This window comes from Talpa occidentalis, unplaced genomic scaffold (assembly GCF_014898055.3).
Source record: "Talpa occidentalis isolate TD23 unplaced genomic scaffold, MPIMG_talOcc4v2.1 talOcc4.4, whole genome shotgun sequence".
Lineage (NCBI taxonomy): Eukaryota > Metazoa > Chordata > Mammalia > Eulipotyphla > Talpidae > Talpa > Talpa occidentalis.
In genome coordinates, this window is record NW_023604295.1 from 104,943,695 (window position 1) to 104,956,552 (window position 12,858).

General features: G+C 34.9%; 1 protein-coding gene across 5 annotated transcripts in view; it reads left to right on the forward strand.

The window, feature by feature from the left end:
* Positions 1-12,858, forward strand: part of SGCZ (sarcoglycan zeta) — an 874,970-nt gene that overhangs the window by 737,145 nt on the left and 124,967 nt on the right. The window lies entirely within an intron of this gene.

Genomic DNA, 12,858 nt, shown 5'->3' on the forward strand with positions numbered 1-12,858 from the left:
ATAATTATAATTCAATATACTATATATATTTTTTCAACTTTAATGGACATGCATTTTCTAAAAGAGATGACAAAGAGCCTTATAATGGAAATTAATTTTATTGCTAGATGTACTTTAAAACAAGTCAGAATAGCCTCTCCAATGGGGTGTGTGTGTGTGTGTGTGTGTGTATATGTATATGCTATGTGTGTTTTATCACTTAGCAGCATGTTGAAAAATAAAAGATTGTAGTTTAGACATTCATTTTGGTGTAAGTGTGTTATTGGTAAGAAGGTAGTAAGTTTTCTTGTGTACATCACAATCTAACTACAATCTTTCAAGTCTGTTAGGCAATTTCTTAATCCCAAATCCCTGGAAATTGAGTGTATATGTGTATACACACAAAGTAAATTTTCAAAGACAAACATATAGAAAGCATGTTATTATATGAGATATTAAAAGATTATTAAGCTTCTTTTATAAATATGAAAGTCTATTTTAGATTAGAATAATATTTCAGTATCACAATTATATGAGTAAATAGGTAGCATAGGAAGCCATAATCTGATAATTTGTTTCAAAACTATTTTTCTGTAATATCAACTTCAAAACAGACTAGAGGATTTGCTTTTCAAAAAATTTCTAATTAGGGCCTCCCGGTGGCGCAGTGGGTTGAGCACAGTGCTGTGATGTTGTCCGCAGCCTCTGCAGCACGGGTTTGATTTCTGGCCAGAAAGGGAGATTCCCTCATGGTGAAGCAGACCTCTCCTGTCTTGACTGCTGCTCTGCTCAGCAGTACCTTTGGTCTGCCTGCTGTGCTCCCCACTCTGTCTCTGGTGAATCCTCTCACCCTCCCGAGCCTCTGGCCTGTACCCCAGCTATTGTATAAATAAAAAATAAATCTTTAAAAAAAGAACTTCTAATTAGGATTACTAACTTCAAATCTTATTTTTCACATATGAGCCTGTAAAAACTTAATACTTTATGCATTGCTTCTCTGGGTACTGTAAACTTCATATTGAAATTACTTTTCACGCTGAATTTGAGTCAGACATACTCAACACACACACACACACACACATACACAAACACCTCACCTTACATGAAAAAAACTATTAAAAATGATTAAGGTCGAAATAAAAGTATGTTTGGTGTTTTTGTTTCACCTAATTTTATTAAAACTGAGAAAACACTATGTAACTCAGTTTAATGTATTCCCATTGCACGTCACAGTTATTGTGTTTTCATGAGTATTTGGCACTATTATTAATGAGCTATTTTTGTACTTCACAATATTAGACACTTTATTATTTAAAGAAATGAAACATACATGGAAATCAAGAAAATCTTTAGTATAGGAAGAAGAGTAATAAATAGGAAATTACATGAAAATACATTTATTAGCAAGTTCAGGCATAGCAAAAAAGATTTATCCTCAAGTCAGATAAAACAATTTGAAGTAACCTGCAAATGCAATTTAGAAAGGGGCTGTGACGCTCTCTACCAGAATTTAACTTCCCAGATGGAACATTTTTGAGAATATAATCACAGACATAAAATAGGGTTGTCCCTGGAAACAAGAATATCTGTTTTCCATCTGTGGACCAAATAAGAGTCCACTGATTTCATAGCATTGAAGTATAAAATAATGGCATTTGGGCTTCTAATCTTTATTCCTCAGGAAGTTCAAAACCCCAAGTTCACAAATATTTCCAAAACTCACTGTACTGATTGAAATCTGTGTGCACTTTTTCACATGCCCTGTCCTGTTCCTTCCAATGTGTCCTCTCACTGCCTGTGTGTTACCTAAGTAGGAAACATGGCACAGCATAGACAGGAGAGAGTATGTTCAGCTAGAGTTCAGACAGGATCTACAATAAAAAGAAAAAACTCTTATTTTAAAAGTAGTTTCCCTATTAGGATTCTCTTCTCTATGAAGGCATGCATGGTTTATTCATTGTTTCAAAAACACCTGCCACAACTCTTGCAAGCATTAGTTTTCACATTAATAAAGTGAGTTTGTAGATAATTATAAAAATACTTTAGTCTTGGGCCTCCCCGGTGGCGCGGTGGTTGAGCGCTGGGTTGCGAAGCTGCCCGCAGCCTCTGCAGCGCCGGTTCGATCCCCGGCTGCTCCCCGGCCACCGTGTGAGGGTCCCACATGGCACGCAGACCTCTCCTGCTGCCCGCTCCCTTCAGCAGTGTACCTCGGTCCTTCTGCCTGCTCTGCTCCCCGCTCTGGCTCTGGTGAATTCTCTCACCCTCCTGCGCTTCTGACTGTACCCAGTGCTTGTATAAATAAATAAAAATAAATCTTTAAAAAAAAATACTTTAGTCTTAGGTTAAGAAAAAAAAAATCAGTAATCCTAGTAGAAATGATATTTTTATTTTTTTAAATATTATACATTTCAATCCACATTTTATGTTTTCAAACATTTTTATGATAAAATTTCAGTTCCTGTAGGTCTAACAGAAGGAAGTCTATTAAATTCAAAAGGCACTTTTAAAGATTCAATTAAACTAAGAAAAAGTACTAATGTGTATGATCACTTTGATTTATGTTTGGTTTCCTACATTTTTGATATGGGTGTCCATGTGTTTTCCTGCATTAATGTTAGCGGGTAGTCAGTTTTTCTCTGTGAAATAAATGTTTTTTTATTTAAAGCTACTTTCTGATTAAGTAGATATTTGATCCTACGCATGGAGAGGTAATGGAGAGACATAGTTTCACACACTCATATATGTCTAGTCTCTGAACCTAGTAAATTATGGGCTGTTTCTGCTCTTTAAGTAAGCTAATCCCTATCCTAGCACCAATTAGCTATAGATATTTGAAGTTCTGTCATATTATCCAAGTTCTGTCATATTATCCATATTAGTTTACCTCTTTTACATGCTTTAAAAAATCAATATTTTCTAAGTGGTTCATAAAACAGTAAACACAAAGCATGTTTTACTCCATGCTAAAAATATCTTGGAATTCAATGACTAACATAATTAACACCATTTTCTGCAGGGAATAAGTATTCAATGAACCTCTGTGAAATTAAATATATAGTTGTTGTTTCTTTATTCAGAGAGTAAAATCATGAAGGATAAGTTATCTGACACTAACTTACACTACTCATAACTATGATAAACATTCTGAGTTTATCTTCAAGAGGCATGTCTAACATTAGGTCAAAACCTTTGAAATAACAGGAAATTAGGACTTGTAATCAGCAGGTTTGCTTTTTTTTTATGTAATTGGAATATGTTTTTGAAGGTTTAATGATACCAGAGTTCTTATGTGGTTAAATTATCTGTATTTCACTGATTCATACCAGCAAAATTTACATCATGCAGTTCTCTAGATTAACTACTACCTAACTTCATCTGATACTAGATAAACATTCCTCTAGGTTTTTTTTTTTTTTTTTTTTTTTTTTTTTCTGTTCAAGGATCCATAGTTAAGGTGGTAACTCACCACTGCCACCTGTGCAAGCATCTGATATTTGTGCTAGGGAACTGTTACCAGATAATTCCAATCTTATTAACTCTATGGCAAAGCAAAGAAGTCTGAGTTCTCAGGACTTTTCTATTAGCAGAGCACAAATTTCTGTTCTCCCCTTCCTGTCCAGTCATTTTCATTTCATTTGCCTTCAAAATGGTGATGCTTAGTTCCTATTTGCAACTAATTTTGCACTTTGTGTATTCAGTGCTTCTTCATAGCATGCAGATTAAAGCCATGGGGTCAGAAAAACACAGCAAACCTCTTTCCTGGATGCACAGCATGCTAATCTCCTCACCCCATGTTTTTCAAGTACTTGGCCAATCTCATCAATGCAGCATCTTTCTCCCATATAAACCAATTCATACCAATTCAACAAATAGATACCTGCAGGGGTCTATAATCATTTTATCATCATGATTTTGTATTAATGCATTTAATAAGGTAAGATTTATTGTTTTGCTATAATGTATTCAAGTTAAGAAAAACACAAATCATTCCCAAATCTTTACAGTAAGATAAAAATATATTTTAAAATATGATGAACAAGATCACAATTATATAATTATACATCTACACAAATAAAAGGACAAATAGACAGACATGTGTGTGCTATTTATAATTGACATACTATGCATTATCTAATAGAATAAAAATAATCTGGAATCATTTGGGAAAAATCACCAAACTTACATATTTCTTTACCACAAGAATACTTTTTTTAGAGAAAATGTGTCTTTGTAGTTAAGAATAAAGATTATGAATACCAATAGGAAACTGGATGTATTATATCCACATTTTAATTCAAAACAATGATCATTAACTCCCTGCCAATGGAATTTGGGTTGATTAGTTTTTCTCTAATATGTCCTCACTTCTCTTCATTTTCAACTTTTTGATCATTGTATTATTTTAACCTTATCAGAGTTCATAACATTTACATTTTGTTCAGCAACTTTCTTTGACACTTCATCCTTATTTTGGATATAGATGGATGCATTGCTCACTACCAGTCCTTTGATTTTGGATTCCCCATTTCTGGTGCTCTCAAATCATTCCTTCTTTTTTAATATTTCATTGTTACTTGGCTTGGTTTGCTTAGTTTTTCTTGAAATATCTCAGGATTAAGTTATCTTACTGTTACCTTGATTCTATTCTGATGCTTCATCCTTTCTTTCTATGTGAGCTCATTGTTCTCCTAAATTCGAACTCTGGATACCGCCATAAAAATTGTGAGAGCACCAGGTATTTTTATCCTGTTGGTTACATGAATGCTTTGCAGGGATGACTGACGTATTTGTACTATTTGTATTTCTTTAATTTTAGGTATTTTCTCTATTATTCAATAATTACTTTTTGGTTTCTTCCCCTCCCCTTCCCTCCCCTTCCTTTCTTCCTGTTCTTCAAGTATCCTCTGTATGTGTGTGTATATGTGTGTTTGTGAGTAACCCTCAATAACATAATTTGAATAGCCTATATTTTCCATCACTGATTTAATATGACTTTTCTTATATACTCTATTTCTAAATCTACATAAATCTATTTCTTGTCTATATGCACTTCTATTGATATACTTGGACTAAATTAAACACTAATTTTAAGGATTTTTTTATATAACTCTTACAGCAAATTATTTTTATTACTCTCAGAAACTTTTACCTATTGTGCATTTTCTCCTCCAAATGAACATAATAATCAGCTGTCAAGTTTCATTAAAATTCTTGTTGGAAACTTAATTGTGATTATATTTAATTTGTGGGAAAATGGCAGCTTATAGTTTTGTTTCCTATCCAGGAGCATGACTTGTCTCTCATCTTTTCTTTTTTGAGAACTGACTTAGAACTGTTCAGAAACATTTATGAACATTCTTCTTCATATAAGCACTACAGATTTTTTGTCAATAATTTTCTGGTTCTTGTTGTTTATGAGAATGGATATTCCATTCAAGTTTTCTCATTGACCTTTGTGTTTGTATGTAAGAGTTGTTTATATTTGTGTGTATGTGTGTGTGTGTGTGATATGAATATAACCTGGGAATTTTCTTATTGCTATTGTATTTTAAATAGCTTTTGTGGTTTTTCAGACATATAGTAGTTTTTAATCTAATAGCTAACATTCAGTATACCCTATAGTTTTGGAGTCCAATTCCTGGTTTTAAATCCTGGTTCTGTCCCTTAGCAATTGAGACTAGTTACCTATTTAAAAACTCTGTGTCTTGCTTTTATCATCTGAGAAGTGAAGTGTGTATTTGTTCTTAATATTCTTAGGAATTACAGTACTACAGTTATTGTTGGATGAGATCAAAGAGCTAAAACTCTTACTGCAGTGTTCAACCAAGAAACACCATAGCTTATTATATTTAGTGAAAGCCAAACATTATACTAAATGCTTTTCAAATTTAGCTCATTAAATCCTTCCTGTGTTTTGGGTATTGTTGTCAAAGGCTGTATAGAGTATAAGGATTAGCTAATACATTGTGTAAAGGATGTGAGAAGAAAAGATAATTTAATATATTAAAGGCTCTTGTTAGTGTCAGTTGCTGCCATTAACTAATGTGGGGCAATGTTGGGGCTAGGACCCCAATTTCTGTGCTGTTAATTTTATTTATTCAGGTAGCAAGGATTTTAAGTTAGGCAGGTAGATATTTGAATCCTGATTTCAAGTTGGAGGGACAAGTTAGAGACAGTTGCATGTGTGTGTGTGTGTGTGTGTGTATAGATACATATATACATGCATGCAGTATATGTATATAAATATATACACATACTATGTATGTATGATTTAATGATAGTATATGATAATTATTTGCTTTTATATAATTATGTGACATATTTTTATGGCCATATAGGACATATTTGATATGATCATAATATATTATATATAATTATATGATGTATATCATAAGTATATATACTATTTAAATACATGAGGAATACAAGAATATCAAGGAAGTGATTGTGGTAACATTAGAGATCTACTGAATGAATCCTCAGGCACCACAATATTGAGTAGCTAGAAAGAGAACTAAGAAACAACTGATAAATGGAAAAATGATTCAGGTAGGAGGAAAACCAAGAATATGTTATTCCAAAACTAGGAAAAGAAAGCATTTCTGGGTTGAAAGAGGGAGCAGATGTTTCTCATAGTTCAATTAACATGTACACTCCATTATTTACCCACTCATTATTAGCTTGATTAAGCTTAGTCAAAAATAAATATCCCCCATTGGTAGATATTTGCTAATATGATATATATGCTACATTATAAAAAGTATATATACATATATACTTCTTACAATTTTACATATTGAGTGAATTCCATGAAAAGATATACAAAATTCAAAGTATCCTGTTATTACTGGGACAACATGAATTAAGTTTACTGATATATTAGTTTATGTACTTGCATATATTCAATTTCACTTGTTTCTTTATGTGGTGCAAATCTTTCTTTAAAGTTTTATTTATTTATGCATGCAAAAACTGGGGTACAGGCCAGAGGTGTGAGGATGAGAACATTTACCAGAGACAGTGTGGGAAGCAGAACAGGCAGATCTACTGAAATACACTGCTGAGGGGAGCAGCAGGCCAGACAGGAGAGGTCTGCTGCGCCATGTGGGTCACCTCCCTGACCAGGGATCTAACTCATGCTGTAGTGGCTGTGGATAGCTTCATAGGGCTGCCACTTAACCCTTTGTGCCACCAGGAAGGCCTCTATATTTGTCATTTGACCATAGTAATTGAACTATAGAAATAACCATAAATTTCATGAGCCAGACAAAACACTGATAACTTATAACAGACAAAACACTGATAATCATTCATTTTAATGATTACTTGATTTCTACATGGTATAATATATTAAATTTAAATTTGATGGTATTTCATTTCATTTTCACAATAGTCCTATGAGGTGGGATGTATAGATAATTTTATTCCCATTTTTCAGATGAATTACCTAGAGATGTAGGAAATTTAAGTGCCACACCCAAATTTTCAGGACATGGACATGAGCCGAATTTACATCTCATGTCACTGCTTTTCCTTCTGCCCATCTTGTTTTATAAACGTGTCTCCTACAAATTGTCTCTCTATAGACAGTAGACCAACTATTCTCATTTATTATGAATATTTATATTCTTTCTGACATTAGAAAATACAGAACTTTAATTTTTACCATTTTGATTGGCTTAGGCTTCCTGTGTTATATTTACCAAACATCTACAAAGAATTCATCTAAGTTTTTTTTGGAGGTTATGTGTAGATACTACTTAAGGAACATCAGTAGTAAATACAAAAAAGAGTATATAGATTTGCAAATCAAAGTGCTTTGTTGTTAAATTGTTTATTTTTGCATAGAGAACTGGGGTGTAGGCCAGAGGTGCAGGGGGTGAGAGAATTCACCAGAGACAGAGAGGAGAGCAAAACAGGTGGATTTACTGAAATACACTGCTGAGGAGACCAGTGGGAGAGACAGGTGAGGTCTCCTGCACCATGGGTCTCCTGCACCAACCCAGGTCCCTGTCTGAGTTGGAACTCAGGCCCTAGAAGTGATAGTGCTGTGACTTAACTCCTAGGCCACCAGGGAGGCCCAAATCAAAGTGTTTTTTAATATTTGTTTACTCTGACATCTTTGGGAATATCTTGTAAAACTGAAAACATGTACAAATACAGGGGCCTCTCTGGTGGTGCAGGGATTAAAGTGTCAGTGCTATCAAGCTATTACCAGCCACTGTGGCATGAGTTTGATCCCTGGCCAGGGAACTAACCCACATGGGGCAGCAGACCTCAGCAACATATTTCATTTTATTTATTTTTTTAAAGATTTATTTATTTATACAAGAACTGGGGTACAGACCAGAGGCATGGGAGGGCAAGAGAATTCACCAGAGACAGAGCGGAGAGCAGAACATGCAGAAGGACCAAAAACACGGCTGAGAAGAGCAGCGGGCGAGATAGGAGAGGTCTGCCGCACCATGTGGGTTTCTCCCTGGCCAGCTGGGAATCAAACCCGCACTGCAGAGGCTGCAGACAGCTTCACAGTGCTGCACTCAACCCGTTACACCACCAGGGAGGCCCAGCAGTATATTTTAGTAGATCTGCCTGTTCTGCTTCCCACTCTGTCTCAGGTGAATCCTCTCCCGCACCCGCACTGCTGGCCTACACTCCAGTCCTTGTATTCATAAATAAATAAAAATAAATCTTAAAAAATACATATATACAAATACAGATATAAGTAAATATGTATATATAATTTTAAGTAACTCATAGATGCACCTGAACCAAACTTTGAGTCCACTGATATAATACTAAACCATGCATATAAATACTGATCATAGTATAACTACCCTTGATATTATACTTTCCAATTTAAAAAGTGTTTATATTCACATTACCCTACTTAATCCATATTTCTATACAAAAATATCATCTTTACTTGTATATGACAATTCAGATGTCTCAAATAATTCAATCAAAAGTCTTATTACAATACTGCAATTTGAACTTTGATCTTCCTGTGCTGATTCTTTACTTCTTAACAATTCATAGGAATAATTATTATTCCAGGCATAAAGGAAGAATGCTTTTTATATAATTCTTATACTCATCAGGTTTTAATTAACCATTAAAAATTCATTTAAAAGGAAGAATAAGGCTTTTTAAACTAACGGAATATACTTTAATTTAAAAATAAGTACTATTGCTTGTCCAAGCTAAATAAAAATGTATTTTATATTATTAAGTTAAAAAAATCAATACTCTCTCAAAACTAGGCTTTTTATCTAGTCTCCAGGAGACCCATATATCTATTTATATGTGTAGTATGCTGGGCTGGGCCCACAGAGAAAGTAAATGGATGGGTTGAACACAGATGCACGGCCACCTTATTTAGGAGTGAGAGAAAAAAAAGGCCCATGGTCAGAAATCCTCTTGGAAGACAGTTTGCATTTGCTAACTATGCAAGTGCAGATAGACTTGTTTGTAGAGGTGCAATAATTCTTGACTTTTAAAAAATGTAAGGAGACTCTTGAGGTCGTTTTACTTATTTTTTTTTTTTTTCCCTGGGCATTATACTATTGTTCTCTTCCTGGTGTCTTTCAGACACTGTTGAAGCCTTACACCTATTAGAAGTCATCACCGCACATTTAACTGTCTTTGTAAACATACATGTAAACAAGTTTCCTTCCTCTTTCTATACCAAAACCCTCAGAAAACACACACAGAGACGCAGGTGAAACACATAGCCCTCATAACTCTTCCCTAGATGGTATGTGAGACACTGAGATAAACCTAGAAAGAGGAAATACCATAAGCTCAGACGGCTGTCTGTATGATATCAGATTGTGTGTGTGTGAGGGAACAATATATTGCAAAGAATCTGGAACAGGGATATATAAAACAAAGATGAATTTGAGACTCTAGTAAACATTGCATATCTTAAAATAATTTAAAATAATCCAATATAGCAATATAATTCAATGTTATAAAGTATTGGCCCTAGGGAACACAAACAATTAAGTGTCACGTATTTGTTAATTCATCTTTAATAGCTCCTACTATCAATTATTAACTAAGTGTCCATATGTTAAGTGCTATATGAAGGGCTGATCTGCATGCTGGCCTAATTTTCACAGCAACCCATGTGTAGTACACATTAGTATAATAATTTTACGGGCGAGTAGTTATTAAGTCCAGATCAAAGTCAGGTTTCTCATATTCGTCTAGCCGTGCCCTGAACTGTTGTGAAATCTCCTCAGCAGTGAATGGAATAAACAGCCTTGTTAGGAAAAAGGTGAAACTGATTTCTTCAGAATTCTATTATTATTCATATTCAATGATACATTCTGGACTTTCTCTAAAATATTTTTTTGAAATCCATGCCATGGAGTTCACCTGAAAATAAGTAAGTTTTTAAAAAATTTTTCCTTGCAACAGATAAAAAAATGGACCCTCATGATACTGAATGCCACTTTCCCACTGCCCCATAAATGAGATGTTAATGAGGCATCAATGTCCTTTCTTGTAATGGAGCTAAAAGAAATTGTTACCCCAATAGCAAATTTTTTTGCTACCTGAAACTCACCCATGCAACAGGAGTGTGTGGGCTGTCTGTTGTTATATAGGGTCATCTTAACCATGAAGAGAGAGATTTGCTGTAATGGTCAAAGATCTGGGAGCAGACCACAGAGGTTGTTAGGAACACAAACATTATTAATCAGTGGTTTTCAAATGTTTTTTAAAGGAAGAAACACATTTTACAGTATAACACATGATAAACTGTTTTATTTTTTGACCTCATATTTTCTTTCCAGACCATCCTATTGTAATTCATATATTTACATATGGGCATATTATATATGTTAATTATCAATTTGTTTCACGTTTCTATTTTAATTATCTATATATGTATACACACATACATTTGTATATTTAACCCACTGAACTGACTATATGACCCTATAATGTGTTTGAGCACTATTTTGTCAAACTCTGCCCTCGTATTAGTTACTCAAACAGCAAGTTCGATAAATTTGTAGCAAGACATTTTCTCTTTTCTCTAAGTTATCACAATATAATGGATTCTGCAGTGAGGAATGTGAAATGCTTCATTTGAATTTCAAAGTACAACTTTAAAATGTGTATCCATGACAGCAACAATCTTATATCTTTTATCACTGCCTATGATTGTGCCTGAGATTAAGGACACAGTGAAAAATTTTAAACTCTTCATTACAGTATTTTAGTGCTTGCAAGACAAGGGGCAGGTTCTCTATCAATTTAGGCAGATGGGCAAGGGAGAGTCCTGGACCCCTCAGTGGCTTTTTGGGACTTTAATGCTCTTTCTACACATGTTTAAGATTTATTTGTTTATGCATACAGTAACTGGTATACAGGCCAGAGGTGCGGGGGTGAGAGGATTCACCAGAGACAGAGTGGGAAACAGAACAGACTGATCTGCTGAGGGGAGCAGCAGGTGAGACAGGAGAGGTCTGCTGCGCCATGTGAGTAGCTCCCTGGCGGGCCGGGGATGTGCTGCAGTGGCTGTGGATAGTGTCACAGTGTTGTGCTTAACTCCTTGTGCCACCAGGGATACCCAACAAGATTGTTGGGGGGAAGCCAGCAGGCTGGCAAGGCAAGGAGGCTGGCAGGCCTCCCAGCCCCCAGTGAATCTTTACTCTTTCTCTTTGGGCTCTCTCTGACATTGTCTCCTGGTCCTGCCTCTCTGTAATCTCTCGTCCTCTCATAGCTGTTCCTCCATAGCCACTTTTCCTGTCTGACGCAGCCCTTATATCCCCAGCCTCCAGGTCTTGGTGTGCACACTTACGCATGCCCATGCCACACTCCAGGTATCCGCCAAGCCCTTGCTCCCAAGCTTCTCCTGTATTCTAGGCCGCAGGTGATAGCCACAGAGCCCAGGGGCATAAAAGCATGACTAATCTTTATTTAGCCTACAAGTTATTATAGTGTATATAGAAATGCATACACACCTCAATGAATATTAATGTTATTGAGAGACTGAGCGGTTACTGTACTCATGAACTAAAAATTAAGACCATAGGAAAAAAGATGTTTCTCTGTCATATTAGACAAACAAAATAGGCTACTCTTTTACTCTTGATCTTTTATATTTCTTTCACAAGGTTACAATATAAACAAATTTGATGGTTTAACCCCGTAATTACCTTATGCTATATTGGAAATAGTAGTCTATTCATTTTTTCTACTGAGGTAGCATTAGTTACAATACTGTATATGATTCAGAGGTATAGGATCCCACCTTTTCAAGGATTCATGTTAATTATCATGAATTAACCACCAAGGCACCCATTGTTATATTCATCTCATACGGACTTGTAAGAGACAAAGTAGTTCTCACCTGCATTTTCTGAAAAGATTTTGAAAAATACAATGATCTAACTGAATTCTCAGAGCTTTCTGGATTTGTCTGTATTATATCTCTTTACTAATCACATCTACCAAATGTAAACAAGTGTGGTATAGCAAAGTAGTAATTGAGCTACGAAATGATCTGCCTTGTTTTTTGTTTTGCTTTGTTTTGTTTTTTTGTGACTATAAAATTGCTTCTATTAGTTTATACTTTTTTTGGGGGGTTTTTAGTTATTTGATCTTAGAAAGAAGACCTTAGAACTGAGTAGGGGGTGTAGTATGACTATATTTTGACTTTAAATATGTCCTCCACACCTATCCATGATCAAGAGTGTATGCCTACATATGAAAGCATTTGAGTTGGGCTTTGAAGAATCATTGAGAGTTGAATTCCAAATAAGATAACTTTTATAATCAAGAACAAATTTTGATGCATTGTTTGTGAAAGAGTAAGTCCAATAGTTTGCTTTGCTTTGTTTTGTGGAATTCTATACGGCAATA